Raw genomic sequence first — 26,777 nt, 5'->3', positions numbered from 1 at the left:
TTATTATTTACTGAGATTTCCTTGTGGCCTAACAATCTATTCTAGAAACATTTTATTTGTTTATGAAAAGTGGTTTGATAGCACATTCCCAGGTTTTTCTCCTACCTGTTGGACCTTTCCTAGTCACTTCCCAGGGGTGCTGGAGCTAAATCCTAGACATCTTTATCTTTGCATTTGAATCCTCAATTTTATCTATTCCAATAAGCTTCCAAAGCCTTTCATGTGCTTTCTTCCAAATTTATTTCTTTAGCCCAGATATTTATTTTCAGTCCTATGGCATTATCACTCATATGAACTACAAACATCTCAAATATTCCATATTCAGTACTGATCTTTGGGTATCTATTTACTGTTGCCACCCTTATCCCACTTAGTTTTCAGGACAGATATCTTGGTATTATATTCCATTATTTGTTCTTCTACTGAACTTTGACTTGAAATTCCCAGGTACATCCTTTTACTTTAATCCATCTACTTCCCTTACTTCTCTTCTGCTACCCAATCCAATCTCATATTTTCTCTCTTGTACTAAATTACCAATGTTTTCTGTTTTCCTTTCTTTCATGTCTATGCTCCTCTGTCATTTTTTATTAAAACCTCTGCTTTATACTTATTAATGACTTATTATAGTTAGCATATGATTCAAATCCTTAACATGTTCTAGAAGGCCTTACACCTAACTACTTAGCACTACACACTTTTTCTTCTTTCCTCATGCTCTAGCCCTCTCTAAATTCTCAACTGGCTCCCAATTAATTTTTTTCCTTTAAAGCTTTTACACATATAGTTTTTTTATATGAAATATCCTTTTTGGACATTTGTTTACTTGGTCAGATCCTAATCATTCCTCTGGCCAGAGCTTATTGCAATATTTTTGAAAAGAATTTCTCTGACACTTCAGCATAAAATGTCCCCCTCTTAGGTCCTTCACATTACCCTGACATTTTGCTACACATTTTCTTCTATACTCTCCCAAATGTGGATTTTCCTATTCAATTACACACAAAAATGAAGATGAAAAGCTGCACATTTTCTTAGAAAGATTTATTGTAAATGTTGAAGAAGGTGCCTTCACCTTATTATCTGCTCATCTAATTTAACTAAGAGTGAGAGCTTCTGAGCATTACAGAATGAAATTCTTCCCCTGTTATTTTCAAACTGTGTTAAAAATTTGATCACCGAGAACAGTAACTATTTCTAAGAATTATCTAAGGCTGACTTCATGTACAAAATATAAAGATAAAATATTCAATCAGGAGACACAGTGAAGTTTTGTCAGGGATTTTATATATCAACATTGTTCAATGCTTAAAAAGTATTGGGATTTGACAGAGTTATATAATAATAGGGAGAAATTGCTTTCTTCAGCTCTCAATTGAACTAACAGATTTTAGTAAACATAGCAGCCAGAAGGTGGGCCTACTATGACCACTCTCTCCAACTCACACTCATGTTTTGTATTGCTTTCTTTTTTTAAAATAATTTTTTACTTTTCAATTACAGTTGATATACTGTGATACATTAGTTTCAGGTGTACAACATAATGATTATACATTTATATAATTTATGAATTGATCACCCTGATAAGTCTAGTATCCTTCTGCCACCATATGTAGTTATCACACTATTATTGATTATATTCCCTATATTACATTATTATTGATTTACATCCCTTTGACTGTTTTTTAATTGGCAGTTTGCACATCTTAATTCCTTCCATTTTTTCACCCATTTCCCCCACCTCCACCTCCAGTCTAGTAACCATTAAAATGTTCTCTGTATCTACGAGTTTGTTGCTGTTTTCTTTGTTCATCTATTTAGATTTTAAGATTCCACATATAAGTGAAATCATATGGTATTTGTTTTTCTCTGCCTGAATTATTTCACTTAGCATAACACCCACTAGGTCCATCCATGTTATTGTAATGGCAAGATTTCACTATTTTTTATTGTTGGGTAATTTTCCACTATGTATATGTACCACATCTCCTTTATCCATTTGTTTATCAATGGGCATTTAGATTGCTTCCATATCTTGGCTATTGTAAATAACTCCACATTTAAATAACTCTGCAGTGAACTTATAGATACATGTCTTTTTGAATTAATGTTTTGGATTTCTTCAGATAAATACCAAGAAGAAGAATTGCTGGATCTTCCTTTGACTCTTGTATATCCTTTGTCTTAAAGTCTATTGTGTCTGATATAAAATTGCTACCCCAACTTTTGCTTTTCATTTCCATTAGCATGAAATATCTTTTTCCATGTCTTTATTTTCAGCCTGCATGTCTTTCAGTCTGAACTGGGTCTCCTATTGACAGCATAGATAGGGTCTTGTTTTCTTAACCATTCAGCCACCCTACATTTGATTAGAACATTTAATCCATTTACATTTAAAGTAAATAATGATAGGTAAGTAGTTATTGCCATTTTATTATTCATACTTTGATTTGTTTCTTCTCCTTAAAGAAGTCCTTTTAACATTTCTCATAATACTGGTTGGTGGTGATGAACTCCTTTAGCTTTTTCTTGTCTGGGATTGTGTCCAGTTTTCTATACCATCTGTTTGTACTTCAAATTTGACTGGGTGATCTGTTGTCAAATTCAGCTACAGATGATGAAAATAAATTCTCCTTGTATTTTTTCCTTACTTTTTTTTTACTTGTATAACATCCAACTAACTGGATAAAAAGGTGTCATTTTTCTGACAGCTCAAAGTAAGAACATGGTGATTTTCAGTGCATCTCTCTTTTGATTGTCACATACGCTTGGTTGTAATGTACTGCTGCTTCCTCATATAGTTCCTGCAGCCACCTTTCCTGTGTCACCTTCAGTGTTGTCCTTGATGTCATTTCTTCTAGAGCTACTTCTGGAGCTGTCACTCTACAAGATATTCTTTCAATACTCCTCTCATCCACTGAGCCTCTGTCCCAGTAATTCCTGCAGTCAAAGGTGTTCCATTACAGGTTATTTCAAACATATCACTCCCATTCCTAGTCTCTGGGAGTTTGTCTATATGTTCCCATTCTACTCTAGATCAAATCCCTTGTCCTTATTTTATACATGCAAACCCTCCTACTAAGTAATATGCATTCACTGCCTGCCTTTTTCTATTTTGAAATCCAAAAAATATTGTACATTTATCCCAGGAAGCCTAATACCAATTTTTCTTTCCTGTTCTCTGTGGGGGGTTTCCCCCCTCTCTAGGGGCAATGCCACAAGCCTGGATTATTTTTCTTTAGTGACTGCTAAAATCTCTGACATTTTCTGTCTCTCTTTTTACTTCAATATTGTCTAATAGTGTTTACTAATTTCAGAAAATTTTTCTGAGTTGATTATAAAAGAGTTAATAATTTGCTTAGTTTATTATGTGCAAGGACATTTTTATAAGGCTATTTCTCTCATCTTTTCCCCTGTATTTACATTTATCTTTTATTCTTGAGACATGTTATATTTTATTTTGATATAGTACATTTTATCATTATCTTTCATAAGAAGGCTATGCATTTTTACTTGTCTCATAATACATATGTGCATAATATTTAGGTTTAAGCAACAGAAAATGCATAAATTAAATCTAAAATGAAGTTTTTAATGGATATGGAGTAACTCTCAGAACAAATAACAAAAATCAGGCTTCGGATACTGGAAGATACCGATAGAGATAGGACAGCAGTGACCATGGCTACATTTATGACCCAATAAAAGTTTGGTCAGGCTACTTGCTCGGTCACAGGAGGATCCAGCAACTGGGCTCTTACCACCAAGATTCCTCGGGTGAGTCCTAATCGAGCCTAACTCGGTTGCATAGGATAAGGAGAGGCATTTCCTGGCTTTTTGGCTTTCTGTTTTGGAATTCAGACCATTGCTTCCTATGAACATTCAAGTGATGCAGGATTCCTCCCAAACGGAAAAAGTGTTCAAATACTGATAGTTAAAAATCCAGGCATGTACACATAACAAACTTTCTACATTTTTGTCACTATTTTAGATTGTAGCCTAGGAAACAAATGTTTGTATATTCTTATATGTTCATCCAGGGTTTTAGCATGATTTTGTGTTTTTGGAAAATGTTATTAATGTAATTCTTGTTTCAGTATGAATGCCTTCTCTTGCAAGGTAAGAGAAGAATTTTCTCTGCTTTCGTATTTAACGGTGTCACAGGTGCTAAAATAATGAAGCAATTTGCCCTTTAAAAAATAGTTTGTGTATATACTGATATCATTTGGCTTCAAATATTTGTCATACCTTTGGTGTTTGATTGATTAGAAGCTTAAAATGGAACTTGTGATTTTATGTTCCACGTGTATTAACTTAATTACCTGGTTCTAATGTGCAATCTGCTAGATTTTATTAGTAGGTATATCATAGCTTTTAATGAGTCACATCTTGCACCAAGCCACACTTTAAAAAGAAAGAAACCACATAATTAGATCAGGTTTATTCCATTTAAACACATTGGGCTAATTAGAAACTTTGGTTTAATTTTCTGGAAAAAGAAAGGAAGCTCTTAATTGTATTAGTTATTTGCACTGTGCTTTTCCTTTCTTTGAAATATAAACTTATTCTGGCTGTGCAAAAGAATTTAGCATATATTTAATTTTCAGCAAAATGAATGTTTGCATCAGATAGAAATTGAGTGTATGTGCATATTTTAATTCTGGGATTATTGAACCCTCATATACAGGGGTACCTATGTACTCACCATTCATTCGTTCTGGAACTTGTGATGAATTCTGAAACTGATGAGCACTGAACGATGAAATATTTTATCTTGTGGGGCAGCATCGTGACTCATACAAGTTCTGGCAAGTACAACAAGTCCTAAGCAAGCATCAAATGCTGAAACATTTTTTTTTCTTGTCAAAATGCGATGAGTACCCAGGGTTTGATGAGTTCTGAAGCTGATGAGTACTGAGGTATGACTGTACTTAATTTAAAATATTGTATGTATACCTATCTACTCATTAGATTCTCAAAGAGACCATGATTAGAAATAGATCCAGAATCACATTTTAGTGACTTATTTTATATTGGTTTTTTATTGCTCTGCAAAATAATTTTGTGTCAAATCACCCAGTTATTAAAAAATCTTGGATTTATATATAAATGTATAAAATACCATCTCTATAATACCACTATATCCATTTAATTTCTTTAAATTTATTTGGTGAAAGATGAGGTAATAATAGAATCACCATTTTAATACATGTGTAAGCTAGAAATATACATCCACTAGGCATATTGTGATGAAATTACAAATTTGAATCAATTGTATCTTATGGATTTAAATATTATTGAGGAAGTCTAAAATTAAAAGGGTGGGGATTTCATAGATTTTTCAAAGCAAATATATTTTAAAAATGGAGGAAATATTCTTCTAGTATTCAAAGGTTATTGCCTAATTATGTAGTCATTCACATCATTGACAAACATCTCAAGTTCTGGTAGATATCTTTGCTATTTCACTTACATACAACTTGTTAATGTAACTGCAAATATCAAACAAAATTCATGTTGGAACTGCACTTAGAAAGCTAATTGTTGAGCATTTAGCAGCATGATACTGCCTGTATGTATGACAGGTGAGTTCAGTGAGCCTGAATGTGGACAGTAAGATCACCAGTTCCACATCGACATGGTTCAGTCTGCTTTGATGTTGTGTGATGACCTTCCAGCCATAGTTGCGGGCAGGCTTGTTTTCTCTTAAGCACATAAGAAGATATTAACCCATATTCTTCATCATTGCTGGGGAAAATAACACAAAAAGTATGTTTCATTCACATGAATAACTTATTACTCCAAAATCACTGCTCTAAAATTAAACTCATTGTTTTTAACGCTTTGTATATCAAATGTCACTATTGTTTACATGATTCATATATTTGTATGAAATACATATTTATATATTTAAAGATGATTCACATATTTAAAGAGCCATCTCTTTCCTAGTTCTATGGACCATTATTGAATTTTAAGTTTTCACTTAGATGATTATTGACTATCTTCTTTACTGAACTTGACTGTGTTCACTACTGACACAAACTCCAATTAAACATTGTTGTTTTATCCCCCTGGATCATCTTTAGGTTCTCTAGCTAGCTATGAATTATTAGAGTTGGGAAAATCTTAAGAAAAAAAACAAACCCAAAACACAAATACACACACACACACACACACACACACACAAACTCACTCACACACACACAAACTCACTCACACCAAATGGTATTTATGACTGTAATAATCACTTAAAAATTCATACCAGTCTAAACAATGATTTGTAATTCATTCAGTACATTAAAATTATATTTAAATTCTAACAGAGATAAAATAATCTTTGAAATGTAGAACTCTATGGCAAATACATTTCAGCTGAGGATCATTTGAAGTGGGGCCAGTCAGAGATGACAGTGGCACAGATTAGATTTAGAGTTCGGGGGCGGGGCCGTGAGCGCCTAGCTGTATGTTCACAAAGTTCAGATGTTCTCAGTGGTGGCAGCAGAGGGCACTCATCTGGAACATAGCCAAGGCCTGTGCAATCTGCATCTTGGGTGGTTTTTCTCCATGGACTCTGGTTTCCTCCCACATCCCGAAGATGTGCATGTTAGGTGAACTGGCGTGTCTGCCCCGATGCAGTCTGAGTGAACGTGCAGGTGTGTGAGTGGCCTGCCGGGAGCGGCTCTGCCTGCCCAGGACCCTAAATGGAAAAAGTGGGTTGGAAAATAATTTTTTTTAAAGATTTTATTTATTTATTTTTAGAGAGAGGGGAAGGGAGAGAGCGAGGAAGAGAAACATCAATGTGTGGTTGCCTCTCGCACGCCACCTACTGGGGACCTGGCCCACAACCCAGGCATGTGCCCTGACTGGGAATCGAACCAGAGACCCTTTGGTTTGCAGGCTGGCACTCAGTCTACTAAGCCATGCCAGCAAGGACTGTTTTAATTTGTTTTTATTCATCTTTCTTATTTAAAAAAATTTAAGTCTCATTTTTTTCTCCACTTTATCTCCCTGTGCCCTGCACCTCGCCTCCCACCAGCATTCCCCTGCTTTAGTATGTCTGTGGGTCATACATATAAGTTCTTTGGCTTCTCCATTTCCTATACTATTCTTAACATCCCCCTGTCTATTTTGTACCTAACAGTTATGCTTCTTATTCCCTGTACCTTTTCCCCTATCCTCCCCATCTTTCTTAAATGTATATATTTATATGCTCATATTTATTTATTTCAATGTTTAATATTAGAAGTGTTTGGGGTCTTTATTTAGAAGTTTGGTGACATTTTTGTAACCAGAAAATATGCCTTAGGAACTTAACTCTTATTTATATCAATAGTCTATGGTACCAGTTTTCGTTATACCCCGTTTCACTTAAAGTCACAGTTTCTGAGAACTTATTGACCATGTTAAGTGAGTGCACACTGTACATGCCAAGTCCTTCTTCATTTTGTTTCTTTCATTTCCTAAACATTTATGTATCACTTTGTAGCTCACTACTTTATATATAAAAGAATAAAATTGAAAATAAATATTCAATAACCAAAAAGAAAATCTAGGAAACTTTTTAAAAGAAATAACATTGAATTAGAGGTTAGAGTATGGGGAAGAAAATGTTTTAAGATTTTGAAATTTGGCAACTATGAGGATGCTGCTAATAATAATAAACAGTAAAGAGACAAGATACTGTCTCATCAAGAACTACATTCTAGGAATCTATGTGAAAACTGGTTGAGATAAAGAAGACAGAAGACTTGAACCACAAATAACCAATTTTTCATTTGCCTCCTATTGGCCCAAGAGGCACCAGAGGAAAATGTGTGCACAGATTGAGAGGCCTAGTTAATGAACATTATTATTAGGCTGAGACCCGCAACCCCTGTGGAAGGCCTACATTACCTAGACAGGATCAAATAAAGGACTCCCTTGCCTTGCCAAAGGCAGGCCTTAATTCAAGCAGGTAAATGGCCACTTTAGCCTCATATCTATTAATCCCACCCTCTGATAAGAAAAGCCAATTTAGTTGACAGAAAACAGGCAAATAAACATAATGACTGGACCAAAAAGCAGGATGACTTTCTGCAGCCCCAAAAGCTGCTCGTGCCAGGCCTTTTCAGTCCAGAGTAGTTGCAAGGCAGGACCATGGCTCTGGCTGTCTCACCTCACCATGTGGGAGAGAGAGCCCAAAGGGAGTGAAAGTGGGGACCAAAGGCAAGTGCAATATGATGTTTTCAGCTCCTGGAGACAAGAGTGGCTTTAAATAGACAGGAACCAAAGAGATTGACAGAGACTAAACCTTATCTCAGGAGAAAGCAACATTGCCCATCACCTCCTGACTTTTCTTATCTCTCAGAAGTGCTTTAGCTTTCTAGCATCAAAGAAAGATGTGCTTCTCAAAAGTATCATTTTTAAGTGAGTTTGGAAAATGTTACATATCTCTTCAAAATGTCTGTGTGCATTACCATAGAAAAACATTCAAATGTCCCACAGTAAAGAAATTTTGTTATTTTCCAGGACTTATTTGATAATGAATCTTATTTATGTAAATCATTAACATATTGCAGAAAACAGTTTGGGAAATAATGCAGTAAAGGGAGAGGCTACGTGTTTGTGAGGACTTTTCCCTATTCTAACGTAATATGTATTATTTATATCTTCTAAAGGTAAAATGTTTTTCCCTAAATAAATATTTTATGGTCAATAAATTTAGAGTGAATAAATTAGTTATTTTTTTTGTAATGGACATTTCTTAGGGGACCATGACAGTCATTGGGAGTAGGAAATCATGTAATATTCCAAAAATTATATTGCATAAGTAGCTATTCGTATAGCTAAAAATAAATTTAGTTCACAGAATTTAAAGGAAGTTCCACTGTTCTCAGAGGCTTGATGACCTGTAAAGCTGTGATATTAGAGCTTGACTGCTTCACTCATAACTTTAATAGGGACAATGATAGTTTGGGTCATTTACTACATTTAAGTGTATGTTAATTATTTTAAACTTGGGAGTTATCCTTCATTGTTTCCTTTCCTAATCCCCACATTTCAATCTTTTAGGAAATACTTGCCTTTTCTATCTAAATATATTTGAAATTCATCAACTAACTTTCACCTTGCTGACATGACCCCAGTCCCAACCATAATCATGTCTCTTGTAAACTCCAACTCCAGCAATAGCCTTTATATTGGTCATCATTTCTATCACAATCTCTTCTCCCACAAATTAGCCAGAATGCCATTTTTTAAATGTGGATGAAATTATGTTGCTTCCTTGCTCTGAGTGCTTAAATTAGCTTTCCCTTGCTCTAAGAGTAAAATCTAAATTACCTTGGTCAAGAAACCTCTGTATGGTTTGTTACTCATTTTCTTAAGCCTAATGAAGAGGACCTTCTGTAGATGAAGTCTGGGGGGCTTTTATTTTGTCAAGACTGAAAATTACTCCCTTCCTTGGTATTGGTGCTCATCTGCTTCCTGTATTTCTGACTTTCGTAGCAATGGATTTTGGGGGCTGAAAAGCTTTATTATCTGCTAGCAAAGAGAGAGCAGTTTGGCCAATGGAGCGTATTGTGGGCCTCTTTAGAGAGTCAGAGTAAATTATGAGGTTCCCATTAACATCTCAGAGGAGGCTCAGGGTCTGAAGTGAAAAAAACACAACAGTGACCAGAGTCTCTAAGAAGAACCATAACATGTTCCATTGGCCAAATTGCTATTGTGAGCATCTTTCTGAACATTGTCTTTTGAATTTTTAAACATCTAAAATTGTCAATACTGCTTTAGGGCTTTCCCCACATTTACCATTTAAATCTTACCCACACATCCATTAAAAATTTCCCTACTCATGTATTGGTCATTTATATTTATATATTCATGATACTATAATGATCTTCTCTTTCTTCTACAGTTTAATGGACAGAATAGGATGTTGACAAGGTTCTTGACTTTGGAATGGAACATTTTCAGTCATACAACTTTTTTACCTTCTAAATGTCTGATACTTTTATTGCTTAATTCTTCAAATTGTTTCAACTGCAATGATAATTGTGAAATGATGATAATTACTACAGTTGTTTTTGTTGATTCAGATTCTGACATTAAATCTATTTATGCACAACCTCTTAGAGAAAATGTGGTCTGAGTGTTTATTATCAAATAAGCAAGATCATTGTTTGAGCAAAATAATGTGTAGTTAGATTATTTTTTTCACTGTAGATTTAATTTTGTCAAGAAATAATATTCACTTTTGACAATAATTCTATTTATAATATAGCCTTAAAGTACTTTAAGTTTAAATAGAGTTTTCAATAGTTTATTAGCTATCATCCACAGAAGCCTTATGTGATCAGTATAATTATATGTCATTTTATGGTGAGCCTCTTAGAAATTTTCTCCATCTACCTACCAAATTAGCTTTGTTATTTTAATATTCATTTTGATAGTAATAGCAGAAGCTCTCTTTGATATTATGTTCTCAGGTATGCTGTACTTAATATATCTTATTACGAAGACATAATACAAGAAAGGCTAAGACAAATATATGACCTTGAATTGAGTTCATAGGGGAAATAGTAAAAAGAAGCTGTGAAAATATAATCAATCTTAAATAATTTTGGTTAGAAATAATTCACATGTAGTTAAGTAATTTAATTTATTTTATGTTGCCTCAAAATATATGGAAAGTTAATTACTTCTAAAATCTGTATTACATAATGCTGTGTGAACTAATTTATAATATTATGAAAGTCCCACTGAAAACCTTTTTATTGTATTATGAATTTTCAAATTTATCCTGCCCCTTGCCATTCTTATATAATTTTCTAACTTGGGCAAGGGCTAGTTGGGTTGGCCTCCCGTTTTTGTTTTTTCAAGGGCCACCAGCTCTAAAAAATGTGTGAGATGTGATAAATATTTTTTCACTATGATGAAGGATACCCATATTCATATAGACTTCCATTCATCCTAGGTTTCAAAAGTATATTGATTTTTACTCTACCCATAGTTTAATATTGTATGTAATGCATGATCTGTGTACATATGATCATATATGTAACATGTGATCTGTCCAATGTCCTTACTGCTGCTAAAATAACTCAAGAGAATAAATCTGTGTCTGTTTCTGTCTATATTATGTCTCCTCATCCAAAAAACATTTGAGAAACTCATTTATTTTCTTACCTGAAATTAATTGCTAATGTTCTCAACAGTGAATTACATAAATACCCTCTTCCTTCACAAATAACACAATTATCTTTCTAATTTCCTAAAATTTTGTAATTTTTCAGTTAAATAATTCATGATCTTTATTGCAATTTGGAGTAGTTTTTCTTTTGTTTCAATATTTTTGCAGCTTCTGAATGTCATTTTCCATTGTTGTTGTGGATGGGTAGAGAGATTATCTGAAGGCACTGTACTTGAATTACAAACTGTGGGAGGGGTGTGCTTAAACTTTGTCTCTCTCATGTTTATATTTTGAGATTAAGCAAGGTAGAATATGTAAAAGTGTTCTGAACAAAAGATGAAACATGTGAAGTATTATTTTAATAATTTCTGAATTCAGCAGTAATAGAATCTATACTTAAGTTAATCAAGATAATTGCTGCCAAGTGTTTGATGTAATAGTAGAAATAATGGACTGGGTTAATAAAATTATAATGTAGAAATTATATTAAAATATTAAAAGGTAATAAAAATCATCCCAATATTAACAAGCAGCAGATAAACCAAGAAAATGGTGAAAGTAAGTCTGTATTTTAATGAGAGTTAAATATATTTAAACTGATAAACATATAACAGGAGCAGTTTAGAAAAAAATTTATGTCTGATTTTGGAAATAAGAGAAAAACACATAAATATGTGGCCTGACTTAAATTAAATGTTGTTATATGATCAAATTAGCACTTATACCTTAAGTAGGTAGAACATCATAGACCCTCTTTTTTCTTCCTCAGTTTTTAACCATTACTATGTCTTACAGTACACTGAAATTGTTAAACAACTGCATATACAAGAATCTTATTTCCCAAGCCATATGATTTTTAAAAAAATTGATATAGGAAAAAAGAGGATTTAATTGCTTTTATATAAATGCATAATTTTAGTCATAAAATTTCATGACTATATTTCAGATAATATGAAAATACCTGCTCTCTCACTAAAAGTAACAAACATAACCCCCAAAACATCCACAAAATTAACTAACCATAATTGTTGGTTATTTATTTTGGGTGATCCTTATCACCACACCTGCTTAATCCAAAATTTCATGCTGAATGGCTGTGTAAAATAAAGCATAACACATGATTCTTTTTCTAAGTATGAAATTTGGATTTTAACCATATCTAAATTTAGAATAACCAGTTCATGAATTATGCTAATAATGGTACAAGGTATTCTTAATTTGATGCTTATTCTCTGTTGCAGACCCCAACACAAAAATAGAGAAAAAAAAATATCCAAAAGACTCAAAAATAAGATAGCTATAGAACCAGAAATACAAAGGAGCTCGTGAGGTTGAAGCCACAGGGCTGAAGGGCCTGGGTCTGGAAGCCCAGAAGCTTCCATCCATGGTTTGAGACATGAGATTTAGCGGTGACCTGAGCCAGGTACACTGCTTATGGTTTAGGTGTGGGGTGGCTGGGGGTGGAGGGTGGTATTTCACTTGTAAATTAAAGCTGCAAATATATGCTAGTCACTTCTGGATAGAGAGGAAGGGTTGGGTGGGGAGTGGAAGAGGATACAGCCACAGCTCCATAAATTGAGCGAAATGCAAGCTTGAAGACTAAATCTGCCATATCCTTAATATCACCTTGGGGCAGGAACTCCTAAAACATAACCATTATATTTGGTTGTGAATGAAAGGACTCCAGAAATAATTAGAGAAAAGTTAAAAATCATTCACTATATAAAAAGAAATGGAGAATGATGAAGAAAAAGGAAACAAATAGCAATTTATTTTGACTGAAAATAGAATTAAATATTTATGTTATGATCAAAATATAAATAGAACTACAGACAAAAATATGAAGATTGAAGGGCTACCTGATGAGTAATTAAAACATGCTGAATACCTGTAGTGTTCAAGGGAGTATAAAAATAAATATTAATTTTAGACCTTGATAAAAAGACTTACAATTGAGAGTGTATATAAAAAATAAAAATAACTACTAAAAGAATGGCTTCCAAACACCTCAAGGGGAAAAGGAATAATGGAAAACTTTTATCAGCTCAACAACAGGTAAAAAAGCAAAAATCAAAAATAAAAATCAAAGGAAGAAGATGATAAATGAATCATAAAATAAAGTAAGAGTTAGGCCTATATATATTAATCACGGGTATAATTAGTTCACTTACCTACAAAGTTAGAGATAAGTGGATCTGTAAAAAGTAAAAAAAGTCTTGTAATATGCTTCTTACAAAGTACACATGTAAAACAAAATCATACAGAAAATACAAAGTTAAAGGAATGGAAAATTATACCAGTTATCTAATAACCAAAAGAAATTGGTGATTGAATATGGAATCCAGAAAGAGATGCATACATATATGGTAATTTGATGTAATAAGAATATGAATGTGATGAAAATGATGCTGAAAAAGAAGAGGAAGAAGAGGAGAACGAGGAGGATGAAGAGGAGGAAGGGGGGAAGAAATGGCAAGTGTTATTAGGTGCATATCATGTTCTAGGCTTTATAAATGGTTTATATGCTTTAGATGATTTAGTTCTCATGACAACCATAAGGGCTTTAAAAGCCATGTTATAAATTACTCTATTATGCTGCTTCAGCTGATACCAATGGCCACTCTTGCATTAGCCATTAGTATTTAAAATGTAAAGAGAAAAACCCTAACAACCTAATAGAAAACCGTGAATATGAACAGAAAATTACACATACAAGGAAAATAAAGAAGCTGATAACCTATGAAAAGGGACTCATTTCTCTACTAGTCAAAACAAGTTACTGCTTCATGCTTGTCAGTTTGGCAGAAACTATAAGGTCTAAAAATATAACAGGTGACAAGGATGGAAAGAAACATAAACTTTTATACAATGTTGATAGAAGAATAAATTGGTATAGCCACTCTGGAAAGGTTTCAAGAAAATTTACCTTATATCCTTCCAAGCAGTTCTATTTCCAGGAATACACCCAGAGAAATTCTTACACACACTAATGGGAAAACATGCTTTTGAGATTGCTCACAAAATCAACCTTTTTAATTTGGAAATTATTGGAATAAATTTGAAGTGGCTATATCTCAAATGCATTGTATTGATATGGGAAAAAAATTAAGTAAAGATACATAAAGTTAAATGTCATTTACAAAAGTTTGAGAATATGCAAATTAATGCAATATATTGTTTCATATTCTACATATATATTAAAGTATTATTAATGAATGGCATTAAGGAAACAGTGAGGGGAACCTCATACCATGGAGTTTTCCTGGTCGTGGATGAAGAAATGAGTCATCCTATACACAATATTTCTGGTGAGAAAGGAAGTGAAGGAGGTTCCCTCTAGTGGGGAATGCCCCAAACCCTTCCCTGAAGTGGTGTTTATTGGAATCAATAAGTGCAGGGGTATACAGCATGCATGCAAACCTTATCAATCAATACTTAAAAGCTGTATTTACAGAAAACTGATATGGTTCATTGATAACAATTGAAGGAACACAGAGATTTATCTCAGGTCAGGGTCTGTTAGACATGCTGATGCCAGATGATTGTTAAGGCATGGCTTCTGAATTCAGGAATTTACTCCTTCTGTTTAGAGCTTAAACATCTGGTTTATATTAACAGAGCTACACAAAGCAAAGCAAGCTTCAAAGGGTACAATGCATCCTTCAGGCCTGATTTCCCACGAGAACCCTCGGTGCTGGCATCGGATCATACCTGCCTCCTGCATTCCTGGCGTTATGGTCAAGCCTTACAGGGCTCTTTCAAGGCCTTGCTTTGGGGGGCTACAGTTTCCAATACCACGCAAAGTGGTCCCCAACCAGACAGAAATTCAAGTTAGTGTTTACTTCTGAGGAAAGAAGGAGAGAGAGGCAAAGAGAGTTATACAGAGAGCTGCAATTTTATCTGTAATGCTTTATTTAGAGAAATTATAAAGTGCATATGTGGAAATGTTATATTATGTTAAAGCTAAGCAGTGACTACATAGATATTTGTTATATCATTCTTCATATTATATTGCAAATTTGAAGTATTTTACAATACTTTAAATATAATTAGCAATGTGATATATCAAATACAGGGTGGGCAAAAGTAGATTTACAGTTGTGAGTATGTGAAATAGAAAGTTTATTCTTTTAAAAATATTTTATTTTATTGATTTTTAAAAAGATTTTATTTATTTATTTATTTTAGACAAAGGGGAAGGAAGGGAGAAACATAGGGAGAGAAACATCAATGTGCAGTTGCCTCTTATGCACCCTCTACTGGGGACCTGGCCTGCAACCCAGGCATGAACCCTGGCTGGGAATCGAACTAGCGATCCTTTGGTTTGAAGGCTGGTGCTCAATCGACTGAGCCACACCAGCCAGGACTAAAAAATATTTATTGATTGTACTGTTGTAGTTGTCTCGATATTTTCCCCTTTGCCCCTCCCACCCAGCATCCCCTACTCTGCTCAGGCAATCCCCCCACCTTTGTTCATGTCTGTGGGTCATGTATATAATTTCTTTGGCTACTCTGTTTTCTATATTGTACTTTATATCCCCATGGCTATTCTGTGACTACCAATTTGTACTTCTTAGTCCCCTCACCTCTTCACTCATTCCACCAAACCCTCCTCCCATCTGGTAACCATCAAAACACTCTCTGTAACCATGATTCTGTCTCGGTTTTTCTTGTTTGCTTAGTTTGTTTTTTAGATTCAATTATTGATAGATATGTATTTATTGCCATTTTATTGTTCATAGTTTTGGTCTTCTTTTACTTAAATAAGTCCTTTTAACATTTCATATAATAATTTTTTGGTGATGGTGAACTTTAGTTTTTCCTTATCTGGTAAATTCTTTATCTGCTCTTTGATTCTTAATGAGAGTTTTGCTGGATAGAACAATTTTGGTAGTAGGTTCCTGCTTCTCATGACTTTGAACACTTCTTGCCAACCCCTTCTAGCCTGCAAAGTTTCTTCTGAAAAATCATCTGATAGCCTTATGGGAACTCCCCTTTAGCTAACTAACTGCTTCTTTCTTGTTGCTTTTAAGATTCTCTCTTTATTTTTAAACTTTGGCATTTTAATTATTATGTGTTTTGGTGTTGACCTGTTTGCATCCTTCTTGTTTGGGACTCTCTGGGCTTCCGGGACTTGCATGTCTATTTCCTTCACCAAGTCAGGAAAGTTTTTTTCTTTTTCTTTTTTTTTTTAATAGTTTTCCAATTTTTGCTCTTTCTCTTCTCCTTCTGGCACCCCGATGAGGTGAATGTTGGTATGCTTGTATTTGTCCCAGAGTCTCCTGAAACTATCCTCATTTTTTTGGCTTCTTTCTTCTTGTTCTGCTTGGTTGTTTTTTTGTTTCTTTATGTTCCATATCATTGATTTGACTGTTCCCCATGTCTCCTCCTCTCTGTGTCTCTCATCCTTCTGGATTGATATGGTTTCTTTAGTTCCAGTGTTGTCTCACTTCCATTCAACTTGATTTCTGATATTTCTGGGTGATCGTTGGTTTGCAATTTAGTTATAATTTTGATGCGGTTGTGCGAGGAAGTCAGAAAGTTTATTCTTGAATTATTATTTATTATTTCTTGTATTATTTTCCTAAGAACTGTCACGGGGAGTGTTGCATGGGGCGCTTCTGGATCTGAGGGTTACTTTCTGGAGCCAGCTGAGGAGGGCGTGGGGCTCTGAATCCCGCAGAGACTGTCCTGGGGTTGTCTTGGATGCGGGGAATAAACATGAGTGGCCACAAATGCTTCTCTGTTTGCCAGGAGAAGGGACAGGGCTCTTCCCTCTAGTGGAGAAGGCCCAGGCCTGGTGTCCAAAGGCTTTTACTGAGAACCATATGCCCAGGGGTATGGATGAAAAGCTCATCAATCAATGTCAAAAAGCTATGCTTACAGAAAACAAATAGATAACAATTGGAGGAACACAAGAGATCTGCCTCAGGTCAAGGTCCATGAATAATGTAAATCTCCTTTCCAGTATGAGCCAGTTACCATAACTTTTGAGGGAAGAACAAAGTATGCTTCAAGGAATTTACTTCTAGGCCTGATTGTCCCTGGGAATTGCCTGATCGAGTTTAGGGCTGCACCTGCCTTTGGTACTGTTCCAAGCCTGAGCCAGGTGGGCAGGGCAGAGCAGCCAAGAGATAAGGAGACTTCTTTCAGATAGAATGAGGACTCCGGCCATATCAAAGCCAAGCCAAGGGGTGAAGGCCTTTTTGCCCTTTGTCCATGTCCCCCAAGTCCTTGTCTGCTGCCCATACTGGCCATGTCTGTCTTAGGTCACCCCTCCTCATGAGAGATCTTACCCATCTTTGACTAACTGACCATCGCAGGGCCAAACAGGGTGATGTGAGGGAGACAGGGACTGTGCCCCTGCCAGGGGGACAGGTTTTGTCTCCTCAGTGGCCTGTTTTCCCAAGGCCTCCTTGATTATTTCCAGCCTTGGGGCCCTCTCGCTTGTCGGCAAGACTATAATCCCTGAAATCAGGCAGGGCATCTCCCAACAAGAAACAACTGTTAACTTACTTTTGTCCCACTCCGTGTAATAGAGTGATTTATAATACAGTTAGTACTTTAATAATACAAACTGAACATAATATATGTTTCCTCCTTTCCAATTGTCTTGATATTCCTTGTTTTTTTTTCTCACTTAGCATACTTTTGGAGTACAATATATGTTTTCTGAGTAAAGAGATGGATGATTGACTATTAAAATTCCTCTATATACAGAGTATATAAATTATCACCAAAAATTTGGATATAATGGTAAGAGATAATGCATGAAAAGATTGAACTCTTTTGGTGTTTTTATTAGAACAAATAAATTCCAAGTGTCCTTGGAAATATATTTTTCACACATTTTAAAACAAGTATAACATTATTTTAGATTGAATTTAAGGTGATTTCTATAAGCATAATTAATTTCAAAAAAGATGCTTGGAAGCAATCTGACACACATTTTTTTTTTTTTCAGAAGTTATATCAATGATCTGTGGGTCTTTTACAATAAGCTATAAGCAAATGAAAAAACTATTTGACTTAATAAATGAGCTCATTAGGAATTAATACAGTCTCAAAAGCTAGTGTTTATAAATATAGATCCAACAGACAACTTTTGAGAACAAAATTTAACCAAAATGATAAATCATATTAATTATGCAATAGAAATGACTTTTAAACTTTCAGAATAGTACTAAACTTAGGGCATTTTCATTATATGACAGTATCTGGGAAAATATCTGAATAAGATAAATTTTAATTATTGCTATGATTTGTATGTACTAAGTCTTTTTTTTCTACCCTCTTATATTAATCTGGAGATGAATCTATTTTGTTTTGGTCTTAATTTAATTTGATCTCTTAGTTCCTATAACTTAGAGATGACCTGAAGCTGAACTAAGAAGTTTACTTTGAGCAAAAGGGACAGAGATCATAAAAGAGAATATAGTTGTTTTCAGTAAACAATAAAATTATGTGATGAAGAGTTAGAGATGTTGCTCTCATTTAAGCACTGATGGATGATAGGAGAATACAGGTGGTGGCTGGCATTCCTCACTGGGATCCAAAAGTGGTATAATATGAAGACATTGGAAAAAGATTAAATTTTCCAATTATTCATTGTCACTTGTAAGAAAGCACAATTAGACCATGGCTAATCTCAAGATGGATTCAAAGTGACTTGCGATGGTAAATTATATAAATAACAGGAGCTGACAAGTTAACTAAATTGCAAATCTTTTGGGTTTTTCCTCAGATCAAACCTGGAACTATCCCAGAATTGAGGGAAAAGTGTCTATATCTGAAGAACATAAGGCCCCTGGAAACCCCTTGGCATACAAGAAGGAGTCTGACCAGGTGTGTCATTGAATGGAAATTCAGGGTAGGTTGGGAAAGCCTTTTAGGTATGCCCTTTTGGCTCCAGAATATAGTAGTAGGAAGGTTATAGTCTTTAAATGAGTAACATTAGACACAATAAACAAATGCATATATATTCATACACACATAAATACATAAAGATAAAACAAAAAGTGATAATCCAACATCACAAAGACTAAATGGTTATTAATATTAACATAAGCCAAATAAATTTTCTCAAAATAATCATTATATTGATAGTACAAAGTTGATAAAAGTAATTATAAAGCATTAGAACCAAGTGGTAAAGGGCTGTCTTATTTTTGAAGAGAACTGAGTCACAGCAGAACTTGTAGACAGAGGTATTTTTATTTTCAAAAGAGAGCATTTTCACTGCCAAGTTTCTTGGGCAACTTTCAATGTATTGCATAAAACACAGAAAAGCTGCTTTTGGCATGCTTTTTCTTTTAAAGATATGACATTCTATTTGATCATATTGTTTTTCATTAAAATCCAAAAATATCTGATGTGCTCCTCATTTTGTTTTTTAGTAAGAGTGTACCCTGATGGATTTTTTAGGTTGAGTTACAGAAAAATATTCCTAAATAGTAAAATTAGCTAATTAGTTGAAAGAGGAATTTAGTATTAATTTAAACTTTGATAAATTCAGTCATAATCATTATTTTAAAAAATACTATTGGTACTAATTTTTTTTTGTCAATAAGTAGTCAACAGTTTAATTTGTTTTCTTATACTGAGTCTTGTTTTTTTATAATAAAGACTACAAACATACAAGAGAACACTTGCTTTGTACTAATCTAAAATAGTTTTGTAAATTATTCAGATATTATAAAATCAAGGGTGGTGCTAATTCATGCACTGTGGTTTATAGTAGGGAAATTTTACCTTCAAGAATCTTCTCTTGGTCTGAATCTTAGAGTAATATTATGGTACAAGTTTTGTTGGTGTATTAATAGCACAGGATCTATAAGATCTCTATCAAGGGTATGCATGCTGAAAAACAATCAAAACCTATTTGTAGTATTAAGGCAAGATCAATGAACATAGTGAAGAGCTTATTCTATTAGTAGCTATTTTCTTGATAAGATAAAAAAGAGGTTAAACACAGTAGTGGCATAACTGTGTCTAAAATATGCTTGCTTTTCATGAAAGATATTAAATTGAATAACTCATTTTTATAATTTATTGAGAAAGAAGCTTAATGTAATATCAAGGTAATATTCAACATATAAAAGTACTTATTAGATTGAGGGATAAGGGCTTATCTTCTCAAAAATATATTAGACTATATTTTAGAATATATTAAAAACTTCTAAAATCAATAGTATAAGATGATTAAATTTGTTTTTCAGGGAAAAAATTTAAAAAATTATAATAGCAAGAGTTGTCTGATTTGGTTTTTCAGCTTAAGGAGATTATGTATTTTTTAGTAGACAAAATGATAGGAATCCCAGAACTATAAAAAATTCAGAGAGCTCTCCAAAGAACTATCGATCGTAGTGAAATACTTTACCTAATCATCTGATCACCAGTACAACAGTTTTCACTGAGAGCTAGAGGCTTTACAAGTGGAATACTGGCTCTGGAGACTAAATCCAGACTCCCTTTGAAATTTGTTTAATGACAGAATTTGTTTTATTTTGAATTATTCACAAAAATTTCTAATAGTTATTTTTAAATCACCTATTCAGTTTCATAATTTTTTTCTTCTTGATATTTAAACTTTATTTTATGGAGGTTTAAGTATAATGGAACTTAGGAAATCATGAATACATTTAGGAATGAATTGTGTTATGTGGAAGTTTTAGGTAGCCGCTAGCAAAGAGCAGCCAGAGGGAAAATAAAGGCAAGGTCTTTACCATTACAGTCTAACGAAGAATTAATATAGGAGGCTAGAAGAAAAGGAAGACACATTTCACAACTTGACCCAGAAGCCCTAAACCTGGTCTGATAAGATTGCCAGGCATTCTGAACAACACAAGCAAAACTATGATAATACAGGAGGCAGGGCGGGGAGGTCCTTGACACTGGGCTTCTGTAAGCTTCTGTAACAATCTTACTAAGATTGCTGGGTGTCCTGAACTTCCCAAGGCCTAGAAGTCCTTGAAATTCTATGTAACATTTCCACTATCTGGGAAAGAACCCCCATACATACCTATGTTTGGGTAGTCACATCCCCCTGGGAAAGCTGGCACACCTTTACCCACCAAGCAATATGTAACTTCTTCTCCCCCACCTTCCAAATACAGAAGTCCTCAGAACAAAGGACCTGGGGTTCTTGCCACCTCAGCTGTTGCCACCCTTGCTCTTACCACCTGCGCTCTTGCCTTTTTCCCCACCTTGGCAAGGCCCGTTCTCTTCCACTAGAAAGTATCATTAATAAACCCTGCTTGCATGCTAATAGATTTGCTGATTTGTAATTCTTTACTGTGTTGGCAAGAACAACCAGGTTGCTCCCATTAACAGGAGTACCTAATTCAACACTATCCTGGTAAATTTGAGATCTTGAGTTCATTTACTAAAAGATGCTGACTTCTCTAGAGCAAAAAAGCAATTAATGCCCAGGTAACTGAAATATACTGATTATTCTCCACATCACACTCTGAGATGACTGTCCTTTGATGAGTCAAGCTGTGTAATGTAATTTTACCTTGTTGGGAGATAGGAAGTATGAAAGAATTTGTTGTTTTATCAGAGGACTTTGGATATTTCAACTGCTGCCAGCAGAAAAAAAAATGATGGTGTCTCCATGGCAACCTCTGTTTTAGGCAAAGATGATATTAAAAACATTTCACATGAAGTCCTATGGAGTATGAAAGCCCACACTGAGTTAAGAGTTTGTAGACAACTGATTTGGGTGAACTAAATTTACAATGATCTATGGTGAGACACTGGCTTGCTTTCTTAAATCAACCATTAAAACCAATACTACATTTTTGAGAGATAGCATTATAGAGGTGACCTATCAGTTTTCTTCATGAGTCTTCTTTCTTGAGGCCTTTGATTGGAGTAACCTTGAACTATGTAGATTCCAAGACATACAGGAATTGATGGGATTTGAAACCTTCAACCTTTTGGTGCATGGAAAGATGCTCCAACCAACTGAGCTACTTGGACAGGGTGAAATAACCATTTTAACCACTATGAAGATCTTAAGGTTTCTTCTGCTTTCCCATTTTTTTTTTGTGAGTCAAGCATGCAAATCACTCATGTTTCTAGGGTTTTGGACTTGGAGTAGAAAGAACAAGTAACTTAAAAACACTATTGTTCTCACTGGTACCTTCTTTGCCTTGCCTCTTTTCAAACAGTTACTTCCAACTTGTATCGCCACTCTTCTACATCCTGTTGTTCCTGCATTACATAATCCTACAAGAGAGAAAGAATCCCCAAAACCGCGTCCTGCACTTCTCCCCACTCATAGAACACATGGGAATTGATGTGACACCTGAGACTGGCAGATTATGGAGCAAATTGCTTCATCTTCTTCCAAACTACCTGCACAAAGATTCCTCACTCTTTCCGTGTTGTCCATCTCAGTTCACCAAAATTTCTAGAGCCCAAAGGCTGGGCTGTTTTTAGAGAAAAATTATCTTTTCCCTTTCTGTCCTCATCTTTTTTTTTTTTAACCCAAATTGTTAATGTGATCCTGTCTGCTCTGAAAAGGATGCAGTCCATTTCACTTTTATCTAAAATGTCCCTTATTGAAATAACTGACCATTGTCATAAGGAAGGCACTTCAGGATTTATTTTTGTATGCTTTTATTCATCTACTTCTAGCTGTGACATTGATTGATGTTTATAAAATCCCTATGTCTCTACAGGCAACTATGGTTATTATCTTAGAGCATATAATCAAAGACGTGTGGGTGAAATTATGTAGGAAGAAAAATTTTTCGACATTTTTTCAAGATTGTGTTAATAATAGCAATTATAAATTCAAGAGAAACATTTGAACAAACAAAATTTCTTATCTTATGTTTTTAAACCAAAAGTGTATCTTGGTCAAAAAAATTGTTTTTTTTTGCTTGTTAGCTTGCCAGTTGGCTCCATGAATATATTTTAGTTAACACAGTAATAGATCTTTTTTTTCTTTTGACTCACTCTGATTATCATTCCACATGGCAATAGCTGTGAGACTTTAGTATTAAAAATCTAGTCATTTTACATTTTTAAAAGTTCTGAGATAAAACACTGAGGCATCAACTAAGCATCAATCATTTAAAAGTTGATAGTCATGTAAATAGTAATCTTAATAGAGTCTGAGTATCTTCTAGATGCTAAAAGCACAGTTATCAGATAAACATATTGACAGGGGAATTCCGACAGCCGTGAAAATATAGGGCCCCTCTTATCAGCCAAATAAACTAAATTCTGCTGTCAGGTCACTTGTTTTCCTGTTCAGTCATTCCAAAATTTGAAGCCAAGCTGAATGACATCACAACATAACCATATGATTATAGTCAGCAAGAACATTCCTAAAACAAATCGGTAAAAATGTATTTGTTGTAAATTGTAGCAAAGCATGAATATATTGAATTTTAAAATAGGTAGAATGTAAACTTAAAGGTTTCTATTCACTTTCAAACTGTCAACGACAACAAATGCATTGTAGCACCAATACTTTGAGGAGGGCATTGGTACTCATGGTCCTCCTGAATTATAGCTGGGGACTGTTTGCCAGTTGAACCTGGACTTGATATACACTTTGGTTGCAAATTCTCTGCATTCCGAGCCCTCAATTAAAAATATCAGGGTAACTCTGGGAAATACAGTGAAGAACTGAGCAAAACTATGAACTCAGTTTCTCTTGCTGATGTTCCATGTTACCCCAAGATAGTCAGACAGATAAGCACTTCAAAGAGAAAAATACCTAATTCTTTTCAAATAATAAGCACTCAATAGCCATTGGTTCTATGCCCATCTCCACTTTTCTTATCCCAAGGATTCTGATTAGCTCTGGGAAGGGGAGGAAAGGCTATATTATTTTAGCATCCTCTGGGCCTTTTCTAGACAGTTAATACTCACATTGTGAATTTAAAACCTTGTTAACCAAGAGCCTTGAATACTGGAGCTAGCCAAGTCCTGCAGTTTGAAATGTGGAGGCTCTCAGATGGCTAATGGTGTTCCTTTTATAGAACTCGTTGTCAAGGAGCCACAGTCACAAAGCAGGGCTCTCACGGAGGAGCTAAAAAGATTATTTCTCCAGAAGCACACTTTTGTCAAATAAAAATGTGGAGCTATTGGCAAAGAGTTAGATTCCAAGAAAGTATTAACAAAAGCTCCATCTAGGTTCTATTATGCAAAAATGAACTTTAAATTTTTTCTTGGTAATTTTAGCAAAAGCATATTTAAATTTATAAAAGACTAGATGACACCCCTCACCTTTGTTTAAAATTTATTATTATGCTCCATGATGGTATTCTAAATCTGTGATAAGCTTAAAGCATGTAGTGATAAAAAGATATTACCAGGAAGCCCAGGGAAAAGCCCTGCTTCCATTGCTTGTTAACAGTTAAAATTCAACAAGTCACCTAATTTTTCTAATTATTGGTTCCCGTTCTAAAATGGGTATCAGGTTCCATCCTTTCTCGTTAGCAAAATTGAATTTATCAAGTAAGATAACACATAAGAAATACTTTGTGAATTAGGTAATGCTATGTAAAATAAAGAAATGTAAAAACATTAGATATTTTCTCATTGTGTGGTCTCTAAGAATCAGCCTGAAATAGTTATTTTTAAGATCTTGCTGCATTAATATTTAGAGCTTGTCAAGGTTTTTATTGTCCACAAGTTCTTGAAGATATTTGCCAAACTGCACATTTAAGGTACTTGAATGTATTATGTTGCTGTCAGTCTTATTTCATAAATTTGCAATTATTAAAGTACTCTTCAAAATCATGCTCTATGCCACTTCTTTAGGGGATTTTAGTACCTGTTCTTGCATCTTGATTTCTTTCTTCTTCCTATTAGGTTTGAAACAGCACAATGGGAGAGGGTAGAGGGAGGATATATTTAATAATGGTATCTATAAAAGAGCTCAAGAAATGAATCAATGTCATTTTCTAACTAAAGGGCAATATCATATAATTCACAGGAAGGTAATGAGCCATTTTAGACTTCTATTTAAACACAAATCATCTCGAGTGTTAAAGCTGTATCATTTGTATTAAATCATATAATTCTATTATTTCAATGTTAATTTTGGAAAAATATTGCTTTTTGATCCTTCTGGGCATTAAACATATTTCATTATATTAATTTAAAAGATTAACTTTAAAACTGTTACTGTGAGTCATTAAAATGGTTTAATCCTAAATATCCATTGTGTGTGTTCACATACTTCCCATTGCCTCAACACCTAGCCCCATGAATTCAGATGAAGTTAAAATACAAATCTTTCACCTCATGCAGTTTACTCCAAAGACACTAATGCTAGAATTTATTCATTCACTGTGTATTTAAACTATGTTATATAAAAAGTGTTGAATTAAGTGAATATATAAAATCTCATAATAAATCATTAATTCATTAATGCTTTTATAGTTTTAGAATCCGGTACAAATATAAGACAATTATTTTCAAGATACGTGATATGAGAGACAAGTACTGAGGAAGTGTTTGACATACACTGAGAAAGCAGGCATTATTTCCATGTTTAAAACAGGAGAAACAGCTCATGCGAGTCGTAGACATTTGACTGTGAGAGTCACATATGGCTGAGTGCAAAGTGCATTCTCAGCTGAGGGAAGGTTATGAGCAAACCTGCAGAGGCAGGGAAAATATGATGAGTGTTGGTGTGGACTCACCAACTGGTAGCCAGCTGGCTTAATTTGGTCTGCAGAAATGTTTTGTTTGTCCTGTATCTTAATTAAAATTCTTATAATTTTGCCAACATTAAAAAACAGGAAGATTATGGGTTTCCAATTTTGGGGGAAAAAGTGAAGTTTTATCTACATACGACATTCCAACAGTTCTAAATAGCAATTATTTGGAGCTGAGGAACTGCTGATTCATTCAAAAGGCGATATTACCTTCCTTTCTTCAAACAACTTCCTTCTTCATTCACTTAGGTTACTTGCTTTATTCCTGTTTCTGAGTTAGCTGCCTCTAGTCAGGATTACAAGGTTAATGCCAAGTAAAGTTGATTGATGTCTCTGTTTTAGAATGTGTTAAAACTTGTAACATTTTAAAAAATAATACATCTTCCATAAAAAAAAATCTTGAAATTATTTTTTAGGGAGATTAAATGACATTTTCTTCAAATCTAATCAAATTTGCATTTTAGTTTATATTCTACTATCACTAATAATTAAAATAAAGGTCTTTTAAATCTCAATTTTTAAAGGTAAATTAGCTGTTAAAGAAATATTTCAGAATGTCAACAATTTCAGATTTGAGATAATATTTAACCAACTCATTACACATATTCTATTGACTGGTTGATTAAATATGTTTAATGTAAAAGCTATTTTTATCATCCAAAATTTGGTTCATATACAATGATAATTGGGAGCTTTATATTTCCAAATCTTTTTATGTCCTCTCCACCAAAAAAGTACTCTACTATTTCTTTCTTAACTGTCATCATCAGGAGATCAGTAAGGAATTTTGACACAACTTATAACTTCCTGGAAAACAACCAAAGAAATCGTCTGAGTTTAGTCCACTTTGTCTCATGCAAATGTTTCATGCACTATTGTTACAAAACCAAATCTACTCAGTGGGAAGCCAAACACTT

The sequence above is a fragment of the Pteronotus mesoamericanus genome, unplaced genomic scaffold (genome assembly GCF_021234165.1).
Source record: "Pteronotus mesoamericanus isolate MK-2021 breed Mesoamerican mustached bat unplaced genomic scaffold, CSHL_Meso_final scaffold_651, whole genome shotgun sequence".
Classification (NCBI taxonomy): domain Eukaryota; kingdom Metazoa; phylum Chordata; class Mammalia; order Chiroptera; family Mormoopidae; genus Pteronotus; species Pteronotus mesoamericanus.
This window is presented reverse-complemented; position numbering follows the sequence as displayed.